This window comes from Heptranchias perlo, chromosome 11, assembly GCF_035084215.1.
Source record: "Heptranchias perlo isolate sHepPer1 chromosome 11, sHepPer1.hap1, whole genome shotgun sequence".
Taxonomy (NCBI): domain Eukaryota; kingdom Metazoa; phylum Chordata; class Chondrichthyes; order Hexanchiformes; family Hexanchidae; genus Heptranchias; species Heptranchias perlo.
Window position 1 is genome coordinate 79,670,065 of NC_090335.1, and position 19,448 is coordinate 79,689,512.

Sequence of the window (19,448 nt, forward strand, 5' to 3'; positions counted from 1 at the left end):
GCTAAAATTCTTCAGTCCTGACAACATCCTTGTAAAGCTCCTCTGTAGCCTCTCTAATGTAATCACATATTTCGTGTAATGTGATGACTAGAACTGTACACAGTACTCAAGCTGTGGCCTAATCAGTGTGCTATACAATTCTCACATAACCTCCCTGCTCTTGTATTCTATGCCTCGGTAATAAAGGCAGGTATCCCGTAAGCCTTTTTAACCATCTTATCTACCTTTTCTGCTACCTTCAGGGATCTGTGGATATGTACTCCAAGTTCCCTCTGTTCCTTTACACTTCTCAGTTTCCTCCCATTTATTGTGTACTCCCTTGCCTTGTTTGCCCTCCTCAAAGGCATTACCGCGCAATTCTCTGGATTGAATTCCATCTGCCACTTTTCTGCCCGCCTGACCAGTCCATGGACATCTTCCTGCAGTCTACAGCTTCCTTTTTCGCTATGAACCACATGGCCAATTTTTGTATCACCTGTAAGCTTCTTAATCATGCCCCCTATATTTAAGTCTAAATCATTGTACACCACAAAAGGTAAGGGACCGAGTACTGAGCCCTGCGGAACCCCACTGGAAACAGCCTTCCAGTCATAAAAATATCCATCGACCATTACCCTTTGCCTCCTGTCACTGAGCCAATTTTGGATCCAACTTGCCACTTTCCCTTGGATTTCATGGGCTTTTACTTTTCTGACCAGTCTGCCATGTGGGACCCTGTCAAAAGCCTTGCTAAAATCCACGTACACTACATCAAATGTGTTACCCTCATCAACCCTCCTTGTTACCTCCTCAAAAAATTCATTCAAGTTAGTCAGACACAACCTTCCCTTAACAAATCCATGTTGACTCTCCTTGATTAATCTGTGCCTTTATGTTTCTGGGTAAGGAAGTTTCTCCTGAATTCCCTATTGGATTTATTAGTGACTATCTTATATTTATGGCCCTTAATTCTGGTCTCCCCCACAAGTGGAAACATCTTTTCTACGTCTACCCTATCAAATCCTTTCATAATCTTAAAGACCTCTATCAGGTCACCCCTCAGTCTTTTTTCTAGAGAAAAGAGCCCAAGACTGTTCAGTCTTTCCTGATAGGTATAACCTCTCAGTTCTGGTATCATCCTAGTAAATCTTCTTTGCACCTACTCCAGTGCCTATATATCCTTTCTATAATATGGAGACCGGAACTGTTCACAGTACTCCAAGTGTGGTCGAACCAAGGTTCCATACAAATTTAAGATAACTGTTCTCCATGGGAAGTGTCTGAGTACTTGCTCTCAAGCTCGATTTCTGAGCTGAGAGATTAGCAGCCGACGCTCCATCACATTCAGGAGCCTGCAGGTTTCTTGGAATTCCAGGAAGTGGTCATCCTGCAAACAGAGCAAAGGTGTTCAAATCCCTCCCTGGCCCTCGCCCCTCCCTATCTCTGTAACCTCCTCCCTGGCCCTCGCCCCTCCCTATCTCTGTAACCTCCTCCAGCCCCACAACCCTCCGAGATCTCTGCGCTCCTCCAATTCCGGCTTCTTGTGTATCCCTAACTTCCTTCGCTCCACCATTGGGGGCCATGCCTTCAGCTGCCTAGGCCCTAAGCTCTGGAATTCCCTCCCTAAACCTCTCCACCTCTCTCTGTAAAACTTATCTCTTGGACTAAGTAGAGCTATCCAATTAGTCCCATTCCCCCTGATCTTTCCCCGTAGCCCTACAAATTCTTTCCCCTCAAGCATTTATCCAATTCCCTTTTGAAAGTTATTATTGAATCTGCTTCCACCATCCTTTCAGGCAGTGCATTCCAGATCATAACAACTCGCTGCATAAAAAAATGTTTCCTGATGTCGCCTCTGGTTCTTTTGCCAATCACCTTAAATCTGTGTCCTCTGGTTGCTGACCCTTCTGCCACTGGAAACAGTTTCTCCTTATTTACTCTATGAAAACCTCTATTAAATCTCCCCATAACCTTCTCTGCTCTAAAGAGAACAACCCCAGTTTCTCTAGTCTCTCCAAAGGGCACTGGAGTCGGGGCAAACTTTAGGCCATCTCGAGCCATTCCTCGTAGATGCGCAGCAGAACTGACTAACAGCACAACTGCCATTTATTCTTACGCAGAAAGACCTCTTGAATAGCTCCAGTGGGAAACTATTGCAGTTGAGAGTTCGAGTTAAGGCATAGAATCGTGCAGCACAGAAGCAGGCCACCCGGCCCATCGTTCCTGTGCTGGCTCTTTGAAAGAGCTATCCAATTAGTCTCACTCCCCCGCTTGTTCCCCATAGCCCTGCAAATTTTTCCTTTTTAAGTATTTATCCAATTTCCTTTTGAAAGTTACAATTGAATCTGCTTCCACCGCCCTTTCAGGCAGCGCATTCCAGATCAGAACAACTCGCTGCGTAAAAAATGTTGTGGAATAGATGTATCCTGAATCTAACTCATGGTATGCATTTGAGTCGGTGTAGAGGGAGTTTTACTCTGTATCTAACCCGTGCTGTACCTGATCTGGAGTGCAGGGAGACATTTACTCTGTATCTCACAGGAATGATGGGTGAGCAGGACTTGGTGTGGGTTAGAGTCTTGGTGAGCTGAAGTTTATAGAGGATGGAGGGTTGGAGGCCAGCCAGGAGAGCATTGGAATAGTTGAGTCTGGAGGTGACAAAAGCATTGATGAGGGTTTCAGCAGCAGGTGGGTTGAGGCAGGGGCGGAGGTGGGTAACTTTGCGTAGATGGAAGTTAGGCGTCTTTGTAATGGGGAGGATGGGTCAGTAGCTCAGCTCGGGATCCAATAGGTTCAACCGAAGACGACGGCTGTGGAGGGGGATAGAATCAGTGGCAAGAGTACAAAGTTTGTGGCGAGGGCTGAAGACAATGGCTTTGGCGATCCCAATGTTTAACTGGAGGAAATAGTGGATCATCCAAGACCAGATGTTGGACAAACTGTATGACAACACAGGCAGAGGAGGGGTCGAGAGAGGTGGTGGACTGCTAGAGCTGGGCAACTCTGTCTGTGAATGATGTTGCCAAGGTGCATACGTGTTAAATGAGGAAAAAGAGGTCAAGGATAGACTCTTCGGAGACTTCGGAAGTTACAGTGCAAAAGCGGGAAGAGAAGCCATGGCTGGAGATGCTCTGTCTACGATAGGATAGGTCAGAGTAGAATCAAGCGAGAGCACTGCCACTGAGCTGGACAACGAAATAGAGATGTTGGAGGAGGATGGTTGGTCAAAGGCAGTAGAGATCTAGGAGGATGAGGAGGGATAATGCATCATAGTCACAGTCACAGAGGATGTCGTTTGTGACTTTGGTTAGGTTCATTTGGGTGCGATGAGAGGGGCGGAAATCTGATGGGAGGAATTAACATAACATTAAAAATAGGAGCAGGACTAGGCCATATAGCCCCTTGAGCCTGCTCCGCCATTCATTAAGATCATGGCTGATCTTCGACCTCAACTCCACTTTCCCGCCCGATCCCCATATCCCTTGATTCCCTTAGAGTCCAAAAATCCATCAATCTCAGCCTTGAATATACTCAATGACTGAGCATCCACAGCCCTCTGGGAGAGAATTCCGAATATTCACGACCCTCTGATTGAAGAAATTCCTCCTCATCTCAGTCCTAAATGTCCGACCCCTTAACTTGAGACTATGTCCCCTAGTTCTAGACTCTCCAGCCAGGGGAAACATCCTCTCAGCATTTACCCTGTCAAGCCCTCAGAATCTTATATGTTTCAATGAAATCACCTCTCATTCTTCTAAACACCAGAGATTATAGGCCCATTCTACTCAATCTTTCCTCATAGGACAACCCTCTCATTCCAGTCATCAATCTAGTGAACCTTCGTTGCATGACCTCTAAGGCAAGTATATCTTTCCTTAGGTAAGGAGACCAAAACTGTACACAGTAATCCAGGTGTGGTCTCACCAAAGCCCTGTATAATTGCAGCAATACCTCCTTACTCTTATACTCCAACCCCCTTGCAATAAAGGCTAACATACCAATTGCCTTCCTAATTGCTTGCTGTACCTGCATGTTAACTTTCTGTGTTTCGTATACAAGGACACCCAAATCCCTCTGAACACCAACATTTAATAGTTTCTCTTCAAGTAGTTTCTCTTCAAAATATTCTGTATTTTTATTTTTCGTACTAAAGTGAATAACCTCACATTTCCCCACATTATACTCCATCTGCCACCTTCTTGACCACTGTCTATATCCCTTTGCAGACTCTTTGCAGCCTCCTCACAGCTTATTTTCCCATCTAACTTTGTATCGTCAGCAAACTTGGATACATCACACTCAGTCCCTTCATCCAAGTCGTTAATATAGATTGTAAATAGCTGAGGCCCAAGCATTGATCCTTGCAGAATCCCACTAGTCACAACCTGCCAACCTGAAAATGAACCATTTATTTCTACTCTGTTTTCTGTCCGTTAACCAATCCTCTATCCATGCTAATATATTACCCCCAATCCTATGAGCCATAATCTTGTGCAACAAACTTTTATGTGGCACCTTATCGAATGCCTTTTTGACAATCCAAGTATATTACATCTACTGATTCCCCCTTATCTACCCTATCAGAATCATAGAAAGGTTACAGCACAGAAGGAGGCCATTCAGCCCGTCGAGATCGTACCGGCTCGATGCAAGAGCAATCCAGCTAGTCCCACTCCCTGTCGCCGTGACCCTGTCGATTTTTTCTTTCAAGCACTTATCCAGTTCCCTTTTGAAGGCCATGATTGAATCTGCCTCCACCACCCCCTCGGGCAGTGCATTCCAGATCCCAACCACTCGCTGTGTAAAAAAATATTTTCCTCATGTCGCCTTTGGTTCTTTTGCCAATCACCTTAAATCTATGTCCTCTGGTTCTTGACCCTTCCGCCAATGGGAACAGTTTCTCTCTATCTACTCTGTCTAGACCCTTCATGATTTTGAATACCTCTATCAAATCTCCTCGCAACCATCTCTGTTCCAAGGAGAACAACCCCAGCTTCTCCAGTCTATCCACGTAACTAAAATCCCTCATCCCTGGAATCAATGAGTTGAGGGTTTCTGCCTCTACCACCCTTTCAGGCAGTGAGTTCCAGACCCCCATCACCCTCTGGCCGAAAAAAATTCTCCTGAGCTCTCCTCTAATCGTTCTACCAATTACTTTAAATCTATGCCCCCTGGTCACTGACCCCTCTGCTAAGGGAAATAGGTCCTCCCTATCCACTCTATCTAGTCCTGTCATAATTTTATATACCTCAATTAAATCTCCCCTCAGCCTCCTTTGTTCCAAAGAAGAAAACCCCAGCCTATCCAATCTTTTCTCATAGCTAAAATTGTCCAGTCCTGGCAACATCCTTGTAAATCTCCTCTGCACCCTCTCTAGTGCAATCACGTCTTGTTTTATACAGTTCTAGCATAACCTCCCTGCTCTTATGTTCTGTGCCTCAGCTAATAAAGGAAAGTATCCCATATGCCTTTTTAACCACCTTATCTACCTGTCAGGGGTCTGTGGACATGCACTCCAAGGTCCTTTTGTTTCCTCTACACCTCTCAGTATCCTCGAATTTATTGTGTACTCCCTTGCCTTGTTTGCCCTCCACAAATGCATTACCTCACACTTCTCCAGATTGAATTCCATTTGCCACTTTTCTGCCCAGCTGACCAGTCCATTGATATCTTCCTGCAGTCTACAGCTTTCCTCCTCACTATCAACCACATGGCCAATTTTTGTATCATCTGCAAACTTCTTGATCAAGTCCTCCTCATTCCAGTCCAAATCATTAATATATACCACAAAAAGCAAGCGAGTAATGAGCCCTGCGGAACCCCGCTGGAAACAGCCTTCCACTCGCAAAAACACCCGCCAACCATTACCCTTTGCTTCCTGCCATTGAGCCAATTTTGGATCCAACTTGCCACTTTCCCTTGGATCCCATGGGCTTTTACTTTTTTGATCAGTCTGCCATGTGGGACCTTGTCAGAAGCCTTGCTAAAATCCATGTACACTACATCAAACACCCTACCCTCATCGACCCTCCTCGTTACCTCCTCAAAAAATTCAATCAAGTTAGTCAGACATGACCCTCCCTTAACAAATCCATGCTGACTGTCGTTGATTAACCCTTGCCTTTCTAAATGGCGATTTATGCTGTCCCTCAAAATTGATTCCAATAATTTGCCCACCACTGAGGTTAGACAGACTGGCCTATAATTACTCGGTCTATCTCTTTCTCCCTTTTTAAACAATGGTACAACATTAGCAGTCCTCCAATCCTCCAGCACCACGCCCGTCGCCAGGGAGAATCGGAAAATGATGGTCAGAGCCTCTGCTATTTCCTCCCTTACTTCTTTTAACAGCCTGGGATACATTTCATCCGGGCATGGCGATTTATATACTTTCAAAGATGCTAAACCCCTTAATACTTCCTCTCTCACTATGTTTATCCCTGATGTGGAGATGACGGTGATGGACTGGGGTTGACAATTGTAAACAATTTTACAACACCAAGTTATAGTCCAGCAATTTTATTTTAAATTCACAAGCTTTCGGAGACTTCCTCCTTCCTCAGGTAAATGTTCAGGATATGTGAAATAATGGATGGGATAATATGTTTATCCCATCCATTATTTCACACTCCTCCTCATCCTTAACTACAATCTTTGCATCGTCCCCCTCTTTTGTGAAGGAAGATGCAAAATATTCTTTAAGAACCCTACCCACATCTTCCGCCTCCACACATAGGTTACCTTTTTGGTCTCTAATCGGCCCTACTCTCCTTAGTTATCCTCTTGCTCTTTATGTATTTACAAAACATTTTTGGGTTCTCCTTAAGTCTACTTGCCAGTAATTTTTCATGCCCTCTCTTTGCCTTTCTAATTTCCTTTTTAATTTCACCCCTGGATTTTCTATACTCTTCTAGGCTTTCTGCAGTATTGAGCTCTCGGTGTCTGATATAAGCTTCCCTTTTTTGCCTTATCTTACCCTGTATGCTCCTCCAGGGGCTCTAGATTTGGCAGTCTCTCCCTTTTTCTTTGTGGGGACATGTTTACTCTGAACCCATTGAATCTCCCCCTTGAATGCCTTCCACTGCTGTGACACTGATTTACCTTCAAGTAGCTATTTCCAGTCCACTTTTGCTAAATCATTTCTCAGCTTAGTAAAATTGGCCTTTCCCCAATTTAGAACTTTTACTCCTGTTCTATCTTTGTCCTTTCCATAACTATTCTAAATCTAACTGAATTATGATCACTATCACCAAAATGCTTTTAATCTAATACTATCCTTAACTTTTCTAGTTAGCCACGGTTGGATCACTTTTCCTGTGGAGTTTTTATTCCTCAAGAGTATGTATATTCGTTGGGGAGTTAAGTTCGAAGCTCACCAATAATGAAATGCACTTTTTCTTTCTTTCAGAAATTTGTTATGTGATTAATAACAAGGCAAAATAAATGTAAATAGTTTGTACCTCATCCTGTGGTCATTTCCCTGTTTTGTTATATAGAATCATAGATTTGTAACACACAGAAGGAGGCCATTCGGCCCATTGTGCCTAGGCCATAAGCTCTTGAATTCCCTACCTACACCTTTCTGCCTCTCTACCTCCTCCTTTAAGACGCTCCTTAAAACCTACCTCTTTGACATTACAATGGTGACTACACTTCAAAAAGTACCTGATTGACTGTAAAGTGCTTTGGGACAACTTGAGGTCGTGAAAGGCGCCATATAAATGCAAGTTTTTTTTCCTTTAGATTCATTCCCTTCCTCCTATGGCACCATTAGCTCTCGTCAAACCAGGCACGGGAACAAAGTCATCCAGAATTGGGCATGCATTGGCATTAAACTCACACTCAGAAAAGCCTCTACAGGATAATTGTCATATTGATGCACAAGTGTGGCTCGGTGTCAAATTTTATCTGATAATCGCTCCTGTTAGTGCAAGTTGTTGTGCCGCCTGTTTGAAAGAGCTATCCAATTAGTCCTACTCCCCCGCTCTTTCCCCATAGTCCTGCAGTTTTTTTCTTTTTCAAGTATTTATCCAAATGTAAACAGTTTGCACTTAGCCGTTTAGCCATTTCCATTTTGCTGTAATATTTGTTGGTATGGCCGCATAAAGACAATAGGACTATTGGGAGAGAAATAATCAAATTTAGTTGAGAGGCTTGAACATATGAAGTACCTGGCCTTGATTTTTGGGTCTGTGATATTTTCAGATAAATTGAGTCTTTTGTAAAAAAAAAATTAGCTTGAAAACTGTTCTGCATGGTATTGATGGTGAACAGAGATTCTGGTGGTGCTTCTTCCCTCATGTTGTCAATATGAAGTCTCATCTACATCAGTTAGTGCTGTTTAGCGGTGGGAACAGTTATGGATTGGATGCAGGGTTAGGCTCCCTCCTCCACTCGCTGAACGAAGTGCATCAAAATCAACACACTTGTGCATCAATATGCCAATTATCCTGGAGAGGCTTTTCTGAGTGTGAGTTTAATGCCAATGTGCGCCCAGTCCTGGGTGATTTTGTTGCCTTGCCTGAGTTGATGAGAGCTAATGGTTCCGTAGGAGGTAGGGAATGAGTATAAAGGAAAAAAATAATTTGCATTTATATTGTGCCTTTCATGACCTCAGGTCGTTCCAAAGTGCTTTACAGCCAAGTAAGTACTTTTTGAAGTGTAGTCATTGTTGTAATATAGGAAACGTGGCACCCAATTTGCTCACAGCAAGCTCCCAGAAACAGCAATGTGATAATGACCAGATAATCTGTTTTTAGCTATGTGATAAATGTAGGCCAGGACACCAGGGAGAACTCACCTGCTCTTCTTCGAAATATTGTCATGGAATCTTTTACGTCCACCTGAGAGGGTAGACAAGGCCTCGGTTTAACATCTCATCTGACAGTGCAGAACTCCCTCAGAACTGCACTGGGGGCATCAGGTGCTCAAGTCTCAGGAGTAGGGATTGAACTGACAATATGTTGACTTGGAGGCGAGACAATGCTGCCCACTGAGCCACAGCTGACACCCACGTAGAGATTCTTGTAAGAAAAGAATACAAGATATCTTGGGCCACGCTATTTGTGAGATATTCTAATTGACTGTGCTGGGTTTGCTGTGTTGCTGACTTGCCTTTACTTCCTCATAGTCTGATATCACCAAATGTTCAGGCCTTTGTAACATCCAAGTATGTTGTGTGTAAACATAATCAGTGTTAAGCATTAAGAGGATGTGACTGTCTGTATCTGAACATAACTTATATTTCACTTTAAAAAAAAAGTTACATTAATTTCCTTTTATGTTGTTTGGAACTAATAGTCAGATATTTCTTGTGGCTTTGTGCCCTTCTTACTACAGCAAGTATTGACAAACTATCTGCATGACAACTAATTGGACCGCAGCCGACTTCGGCTTTTTTTTTTATTCTTGGAATTGGCTCCCTAATCAGGTGGAGGTCTAAACCTTGCTGCTGGATGCGGAATGGAAAATACAGCCATCTTAAAGTGGCAGGATGAAAAATTCACACTGATTATGATGAAATTAATACTTACAATGCAAAACACTGAAGAGCTCGATGTGACGACTCGGATTAGGCTTGCTCGAGATCCAGGCCTGAGTGCTTGCTGCGGGCCAAGATGATTAAAAATCACTTCAATCACCCGAAGCCCCAGTTGTGTGGAGAGACTGGAGAAGCTGGGATTGTTCTCCTTAGAGCAGAGAAGGTTAAGGGGAGATTTCATAGAGGTGTTCCAAATTCTGAGGGGTGTTGACAGAGTAAATAAGGAGAAACTGTTTCCACTGGCGGGTGAGTTGGTAACCAGAGGAGACAGAGTTAAGGTAATTGGCAAAAGAGCCAGAAGACAGATGAGAATTTTTTAATGCAGCAAGTTTTTTTTAATTCGTTCATGGGATGTGGGTGTCACTGGCGAGGCCGGCATTTATTGCCCATCCCTAATTGCCCTTGAGAACGTGGTGGTGAGCTGCCTCCTTGAACCGCTGCAGTCCATGCGGTGAAGGTTCTCCCACAGTGCTGTTAGGAAGGGAGTTCCAGGATTTTGAACCAGCGACAATGAAGGAACGGCGATATATTTCCAAGTCTGGATGATGTGTGACTTGGAGGGGAACGTGCAGGTGGTGTTTTTCTCACGTGCTTACTGCCCTTGTCCTTCTACGTGGTAGAGGTCGCGGGTCTGGGAGGTGCTGTCGAAGAAGCCTTGGCGAGTTGCTGCAGTGCATCCTGTGGATGGTACACACTGCAGCCACAGTGCGCCGGTGGTGAAGGGAGTGAATGTTTAGGGTGGTGGATGGGGTGCCAAGCAAATGGGTTGCTTTATCCTGGATGGTGTCGAGCTTCTTGAGTATTGTTGGAGCTGCACTCATCCAGACAAGTGGAGAGTATTCCTTCACATTCCTGACTTGTGCCTTGTAGATGGTGGAAAGGCGTTGGGGAGTCAGGAGGTGAGTCACTCGCCGCAGAATACCCAGCCTCTGACCGGCTCTTGTAGCCACAGTATTTATGTGGCTGGTCCAGTTAAGTTTCTGGTCAATGGTGACCCCCAGGATGTTGATGGTGGGGGATTCGGCAATGGTAATGCCGTTGAATGTCAAGGGGAGGTGGTTAGATTCTCTCTTGGCGATGGTCATTGCCTGGCACTTGTCTGCCGCGAATGTTACTTGCCACTTATGAGCCCAAGTCTGGATGTTGTCCAGGTCTTGCTGCATGCGGGCTCGGACTGCTTCATTATCTGAGGGGTTGCGAATGGATCGGAACACTGTGCAGTCATCAGCGAACATCCCCATTTCTGACCTTATGATGGAGGGAAGATCATTGATGAAGCAGCTGAAGATGGTTGGGCCTCGGACACTGCCCTGAGGAACTCCTGCAGCAATGTCCTGGGGCTGAGATGATTGGCCTCCAACAACCATTACCATCTTCCTTTGTGCTAGGTACGACTCCAACCACTGGAGAGATTGCCCCCTGGTTACCATTGATTTCAATTTTACTAGGGCTCCTTGGTGCCACACTCGGTCAAATGCTGCCTTGATGTCAAGGGCAGTCACTCTCACCTCACCTCTGGAATTCAGCTCTTTTGTCCATGTTTGGACCAAGGCTGTAATGAGGTCTGGAGCCGAGTGCTCCTGGCAGATCCCAAACTGAGCATCGGTGAGCAGGTTATTGGTGAGTAAGTGCCGCTTGATAGCACTGTCGACGACACCTTCCATCATTTTGCTGATGATTGAGAGTAGACTGATGGGATGGTAATTGTCTGGATTGGATTTGCCCTGCTTTTTGTGGACAGGACATACATGGGCAATTTTCCACATTGTCTGGTAGATGCCAGTGTTGTAGCTGTACTGGAAGAGTTTGGCTCGAGGCGCGGCTAATTCTGGAGCACAAGTCTTCAGCACTACAGCTGGGATGTTGTCGGGGCCCATAGCCTTTGCTGTATCCAGTGCACTCAGCCGTTTCTTGATATCACGTGGAGTGAATGGAATCGGCTGAAGACTGGCTTCTGTGATGGTGGGGATATCGGGAGGAGGCCGAGATGGATCATTCACTCAGCACATCTGGCTGAAGATGGTTGCAAACGCTTCAGCCTTGTCTTTTGCACTCACGTTCTGGATGGGGATCATTGAGGATGGTGATGTTTACAGAGCCTCCTCCTCCCGTTAGTTGTTTAAATGTTCACCACCGTTCATGACTGGATGTGGCAGGACTGCAGAGCTTTGATCTGATCCGTTGGTTGTAGAATTGTTTAGGCATGTTGCTTCTGGTGTTTAGCATGCATATAGTCCTGTGTTGTAGCTTTACGAGGTTGGCACCTCATTTTTAGGTACGCCTGGTGCTGCTCCTGGCATGCTCTTCTACACTCCTCATTGAACCAGGGTTGATCCCCTGGCTTGTTGGTAATGGTAGAGTGAGGAATATGCCAGGCCATGAGGTTACAGATTGTGCTGGAATACAATTCTGCTGCTGCTGATGGCCCACAGCGCCTCATGGATGCCCAGTTTTGAGCTGCTAGATCTGTTCTGAATCTATCCCATTTAACACGGTGGTCATGCCACACAACACGTTGGATGATATCCTCAGTGTGTAAGATGGGAGTTGGTCTCCACGAGGACTGGGCAGTGGTCATTTCTACCAATACTGTCATGGACTGATACATCTGCGACAGGTAGATTGATGAGGACGAGGTCAAGTATGTTTTTCCCTCGTGTTGGTTCGCGCACCACCTGCCGCAGGCCCAGTCTGGCAGCTGTGTCCTTCAGGACTCTGCCAGTTCGGTCAGTTGTGGTGCTACCGAGCCACTCTTGGTGATGGACATTGAAGTCCCTCCCACCCCAGAGTACATTCTGTGCCCTTGCCACCCTCAGTGCTTCCTCCAAGTGGTGCTCAACATGGAGGAGGACTGATTCATCAGCTGAGGGAGTGACATACCCAGGGATGGTGATGGAAGAGTCTGGGACGTTGGCTGAAAGGTATGATTCTGTGAGTATGGCTATGACAGGCTGCTGCTTGACTAGTCTGTGGGACAGCTCTCCTAATTTTGGCACAAGTCCCCAGATGTTAGTGAGGAGGACTTTGCAGGGTTGACTGGGCTTGGTGTGCCTAGTGTTTTTTTTTATTCCAGAATTTTATTTAATTAATTGAATTTAAATTCGCCAGCTGCCATGGCGGGATTTGAACTCATGACTCTGGATTATTAGTCGAGGCCTCTTGATTACTAGTCCAGTAACATAACCATTATCCTACCGTACCCATTACAGTTGTACTTGGGAGTTGTTATGGTCTGGAATGGGCTGGCTGAAAGGGTGGTGGAAACAGATTCAATAATAATTTTCAAGAGGGAATTGGATAAATACTTCAAGGGGAAACATTTTCAAGGCCATGGGGAACGAGCAGGTGAGTGGAACTAACTGGACAGCTGTTTTGAAGAGCTGACACAGGCACGATGGGTTGAATGGCAGCCTCGTATGTTGTATGATTCTATGATATCACTTTTTAAGATGCACCAGAGAGAGATGAATAAATATTAAAATGTGACGGTGGTTCTGAGATGGTTTAAAAGAACCTGAGAGCGTGATGGGGAGTTCCTGAGGGTAACGTATCTTGGGAGCACACATGCAGCACTGTGCTGTAATATATACAGGCTAAAACGTGGTGTCACGGGCCTTTAGCATTCAGCATGTTCAAGATGAGATTTTATTTCCTCATTGTGAACAGACTCCCTCGAGACGCGCTCTTGTTCCCTGACTTAGTTTTAAGTTTCGCGGATTTGTTTTTTGCTGACAATGGAAGTTTAAAATCTTGCATTAAGTTAACCATTGGAGTAAATGCAAGTGTATGCGCAGAGTAATGGCACAAAATGGTTCACCATTATACAGTACTTAGTCAGTATCCTTGGAGAAACCCTATTTGTGTCGAAAGTGGTCGAGTTTTAAAAAGTAAGAGGGTGCTTGAAAGCCTCCTCAAGAGGCAGGAACCAAATGGAAACCATTCAGAATTTTGAAGATGAAGTAGACTATTAAATGTAGGGTTAATTTTATCCTCTTGCTTTTTATTTAATCAATAAATCCACTCCATGCAGCAGAATTGCAATTTAAAAAAAAAAAATTCTTCCCCATCAGCATAATTTTTATGGACGCCACAAGGACCTGAGCGATGTCTCCTACCTGCAAGTTAGATTGAAGAAATTATTCAACCCTTGTGAATGGGGAATTGGCTTTTTGTGGCTTCCTCTTGTCCTGTCACCAGCTTGATGGGTGTGGACTGCTGGCTGTTGGGAAGCAGACATGGAAAAAATAAGGAATGCCGGAGGAATGTTTTAATCTCGCAGCTTAACTCGCTGGTCTCGATGATGCGGAAGGGTGTGGGGGGTGTTCAAACCTTCAACGGTGGCAGGATTGATATCAGGAGCTTGGTGTAGGGAAATAGCAGGCACAGGCCCGCGTTCTGTCACTCCATGGTGGCCCTCAACAAAAGGTTACCAACACTGCTGTCGGTATGCAACGTGCTCCTGAGCGCACTGATGCTTCATGGAGGTATGGTAGGGGACACCTTACTACGTTAAAGGGGCTATATAGAAGTTACAACATGGAAACAGGCCCTTCGGCCCAACATGTCCATGTCGCCCAGTTTATACCACTAAGCTAGTTGTTGTAGTGCTTGTTACTGTGCTAGTAATCCAGAGAAAGCGAGTTTAAATCCCATCATGGCAGTTTGAGAATTTGAATTCAGTTTAAAAAAAAAAGTTGTTGGATTGGCGAACAAACCCAACTGGTTCACTAATGTCCTTTCCATAGAATTTATCATTACTTGTATTGTAGAAAACCTGAAAGGCTATTGGCCTTTTATTATGAATTTATTTATCTGCCCTTGCACTTTCAGAGAGTTATATATTTGAACACATAGTTATCTCTGTTCATTCACATTTATTGAAGGTGAGGTCTTTTGGATGAGATGTTAAACCGAGGCCCTGTTTACCTGTCCAGCTAGTATTAGTCAAAGAGGAGCAAGGAGTTCACCTTTTGTCTTGGGCCAACATTCCTCCATCAACCATCGCAACTATAAACAGATAAACTGCTCGTTCATCTCATTTGCGTTTGCAAATTGGCTGCCGTGTTTGCCTACATAGCAGTAGCTGTGGTACACAAGTATTTCATGGGCTGGAAAGTGTTTTGGGGACCTCCCAAGGATGTGATAAAGCGATTCAGATTTTCTTTGGGTGACTTTCTCCACTGTGGTGTCAGGGCAGGTTTAAGAAGTGTTCATGGAGGCCATTGCTCACTGATGTGAACCCACAAAGTGGGAATGTGGATTTGTAACTCCCGCTGAAAGCACCGGACATAAGTCTGTGAATTGTGCTCTGTAGCTATCGGAGTCTGGATGCTTGGGCATATAATTGCAGCCTGAAACTTAGAGTACTGTACACAGTTTCTGTCTCCAAATTATAAAAAGGATATAGAGACACCTGAGGAGGTGCAAAAGAGATTCACAAGGATGATACCAGAATTGAGAGGTTTTAACAGTAAGGAAAGGCCGAACAGGCTGGGGCTGTTTTCTCTAGAAAAGAGAAGGCTGAGGGGTGACCTGATAGAGATCTTTAAGATTATGAAGGGTTTTGATCGGGTAGACATAGAGATGATGTTTCCACTTGTGGGGAATCCAAAATTAGGGGCCATAAATATAAGATAGTCACAAATACATTGAAGAGAAACTTATTTACAAAGAGAGTGGTTAGAATTTGGAACTCGCTACCACATGGAGTAGTTGAGCCGACTAGCACAGATGCATTTAAGGGGAAGCTGGATAAACGAAGGGGATTAGGGGGATAGGGCGGGGGAGTGGGACTAGCTGGATTGCTCGTGCATAGAGCCAGCATGGACTCGATGGGCTGAATGGCCTCCTTCCGTGCTGTAACCTTTCTATGATTCTAACACATGAGGGAGAAAGGAATAGAAGGGTATGCTGATAGGGAGGGAGGAGGCTTGTGTGGAACATAAACACCAGCACAAACCAGTTGGGCCGAATGGCCTGTTTCTGTTTTGTACATTCCATGTAATACATGAAAGCATGTTTTTTTTCTTATGTGATTAGTGTATTTCTTATGTGATTAGTGTATTTTTTAATTAATAATTAACTCTAGTGAAGGAATGCATGATTTCTCCCATCATCTCTGTGTACCTTTCAGGGATAAAAACAACCTGGAGTGTTTGTCGTACGTGGATAAAATTAACGCAGCACAGGGTTTAGCAAACTCAATTCTTTTAGCTGTTTTAGCCCTCCCTCCCCACTCTGCTATTTAAAAAAAAACCCTATTTGCTGTAATCCAAACGAGGTTAGATTATACAGTGCTGATTGACATCAAAATTGTACCCGTTACTATATAATCGCCTGCAGGAAAGTTATGCCGTTTTTGATGTTGAACAGTAAGTGAAAGTATGAACTGCTGTTCCTACCAAGATAGACATATTGAAATAACAAACGGGCAGATGGACTTGCAGATCCTTTCCCGGCCTTGTGTCAGCCTTCACTCGGTGGGTAGCACTCTCGCCTCTGAGTCAGAAGGTTGTGGGTTCAAGTCCCACTCCAGAGACTTAGTGCAGAACACCCTCAGTACATCAGGAGGTGCCGCCTTTCAGATACCCCGTCTACCCCCTCTGGTGGACATGAAAGATCCCATGGCGCTATATCGCAGAGGAGCAGGGAGTTCTCCCTGATGTTCTGGCCAATATTTATCCCTCAACCAACATCACTAAAACAGCTGATCTGGTCATTATCACATTGCTGTTTGTGGGACCTTGCTGTGTGCAAGTTGGTACCACAAGGAGTAGTTGAGGTGAATAACATAGATGCATTTAAGAGGAAGCTCTAAACACATGAGGGAGAAAGGAATAGAATGTTATGCTGATAGGGTGAGATAAAGAGGGATGAGAGGAGGCACGTGTGGAGCATAAACACCGGCATAGACCAGTTGGGCCGAATGGCCTATTTCTGTGCGGTACATTCTCTGTAATTACAACAGTGATTCCACTTCAAAAGCACTTATTTGGTTGTAAAACGCTTTGGGACGTCCTGAGGTTGTGAAAGGTGCTATGTAAATGCAAGTTCTTCCTTGCACTTTACTGGAAATCCACTCTCAACAGCTGAAATGTGGGAAAGACAGATCAATACCTCAGGTGCAGACTCTTCGTCAGAACTGCAAACTGAGATTAAAAAAAGAGGGGAAGAGATGAAAGTGGAGTCAGGTGTGCCGACTCCTATCATAAAGAAGCAGTTAATGGGTTTAATAATGTGCGGATAGATTTTCTTTTTTTTAAAAAGCTGTAAATTGATGAAACGTTGCAGGACGATAGACAGATTCTTGCACATCTTGCTTCACATCAGTATGGCAAACCAGAACATTTTTTTGGTGGTGTGGGTTAGAGAAAGGAGCATTGACTCGATGCACTCCTGACACTCGTCTGGTTGCTGAATAAGTTGTTTTGCACCAGTGTGTGTTTTTTTAAATTTCCCTGATAAAACATGGACAATCAGGAAAGGGACTACTACCCGCTCGGCCGTCAACTAGAAATACAAAGTATCTTGGTCAATTTGTGACAGTTTTCTAAGAGTACTCAATTGTGGATAGTTTGGGTGAAAGGGGTGAGCTTGATAAGGCGGCTATCATCTGAGTTATAGCACAGGAGGAGGCTACTTGGCCATTTTGCCTATCCCAGCGCTAGCTTTACAACTGGAGTTGTTTATACCTAATTTCCTGGCCTTTCCCTGTATTCTTTTATATTATTTCTTCTCATTTTCCTTTCTGAATTCTATATTCCTTGCCTCGCGTAGCTAATGTAACAAAACATTCCATGTCCTAGTGATCCACCTAATGGTGTTGGGTGGGTGGGGGGTGGAGGGAGAGAAATCTATTAATTACCAGAATGGTACCAGGGATGAGGGACTTCAGTTATGTGGAGAGACTGGGATTGTTCTCCTCAGAGCAAAGAAGGTTAAAGGGAGATTTAATAGGGGCGCTCAAAATTATGAGGGGGTTTTTAAAGAGTAGATAGGGAGAAACTGTTTCCAGTGGCAGGAGGGTCGGTAACCAGAGGACACAGATTTAAGGTAACTGGCAAAATAATTAGAGGGGAGATGAGAATTTTTTTTAATGCAGCGAGTTGTTATGATCTAGAATGCACTATCTTTTTTAAAAAAAAAAAGGGCGATGGAAGCAGATTCAACAATAGTATCTTTCAAAAGGGAATTAAATAAATACTTGAGAAGGAGAAATATGTAGGGCTCTGGGGAAAGAGCGGGGGAATGGAGCTGATTGGATAGCTTTCAAAGAGCCGGCACAGTAACGATGGGCTGAATGTCCTCCTTCTGTGCAGTATGATTGTATGATTTCCCACTTAGTCCTTCGGTGATTATCCTTAGTCTTTCCTTTCTCTTTACTGATCCAATAATCAGTGGAAACAGTCTCCTATTGCTTAACCTCTTAAAAAATTTTCATAATTTTGCAGACTTCTGTTAGCTGCCCCGTAACTGTTGCTGTACCAGTGAGAGAAGCCTTCACGAAGAAGTCTTCATAACTATAACCGCTTATTTCTGATGTCATTCTTTGCATGTCTGCAATATCCTTTCTATAAAGGGCTGCTCTGAACTGCCTGAAATACTTAATTACCCTAACCAATATCTTGTACAAATTCAGCATCACTTCCTTGCTGTAATATGCAGTGCCCCCATGTATAAAACCCAGAATCCCATTTCTCTTTTTTTATGGCTTTTCTTTACCTGCATTCCTACTTGAATGAAGTCCCATATATCTGCACCCCGAGATCTCTCCCTTCCTCCACTCTGATGAGAATCTTACCACTTTCAGGCAGTATCATAAGAAGAATGATATTGAAGTTTGCTGATACCAAATTAGGGGGGATGGCAAATTTTAAAGAAGAATTTAAGGGGACATTGACAAATTAGCAGAGTGGGCAGATTGGTGGTAGGAGAGTATGAAGTTAATTTTTGCATTAAAAGTGATGATACTCTAAAAGCAGTGGCGGAGCTAGGTTTAGCCGACTGGGGAGAGGGGTCAACCCCAAGATTTGGTCAACTTGGCAGGGAGGGGACCGGGCTGTGGAATGCTGATATGCCTGGTTCAAAGGCCGAGCTGGGAATCGCACAGAGTCGGAGGCGGATCCTTGGAGGCCAAGAGACGCGTGGCAGAGGTTTCAGGGAACCAAATGGAGCCGGTTGTCTAAAGCCGTGTTGGGCAATTTCAAGATGATGAGGACGGAGGTGGTGACCCCCAACCCCCCAATCCCCTGACCTTTATATACATGCAAAACAAAAGAGGTCCCTGTACAGATTCCTGGGGCACACTATTATCCCCATTCTGCCAACCCGACATCCCTCCATTATACCCGATTCACATGAATGAAGCTCGAGTGGATTATGGGTATTTTACAGACCATTCCCTACCATCAATAACGTGTGTATTCTGGTCTCAATGAAGTGAAATGTTTACTAGGATAGAGTTAAAATGAGATTGAAATGCCATTTCAATAGAATAATACTATTCCATTATTGCGAGGAATAAAATGGAAAATTACTGATAGCGATGATTGAGAAGATTTTTCTTGCAATGTTCAGGGACCATTAACTGCAACAACCAGGCTCAAGAGCTTTATTTTCCCTTTGAACCTCAAGAGGAAATTATTTTCATTGTAATCATTTGCATCTACCAATTATTGAACTATATTATGTTGTTTTGAATTATAAAAGTGAAATTGAGTCTTTTGTTTCCGTGTACACTCTCCATTGAAAGGAGAGTTCTTCATTGCTCTCTGTTGAATGCTTTTTTCCTGCTGCAGTGTTGAATTAACTTTTTTAAAATTTCTTTTTTTCCTATTCTCTGTTGAAGGACCCCTGGAGAATTCTGGCAAGTGTTCAAAGGAAGTGAAAAAATTAATTAGGGTAGTGCTGAAAGTTTTTTTAAAGAACA

At 44.1% G+C, this 19,448-nt stretch overlaps 1 protein-coding gene across 2 annotated transcripts in view; it reads left to right on the forward strand.

Annotated features, from left to right (window-relative positions):
• LOC137327517 (1,4-alpha-glucan-branching enzyme-like) overlaps positions 1 to 19,448 on the forward strand; it is a 426,685-nt gene that overhangs the window by 202,585 nt on the left and 204,652 nt on the right. The gene's annotated exons all lie outside the window — the stretch shown is intronic.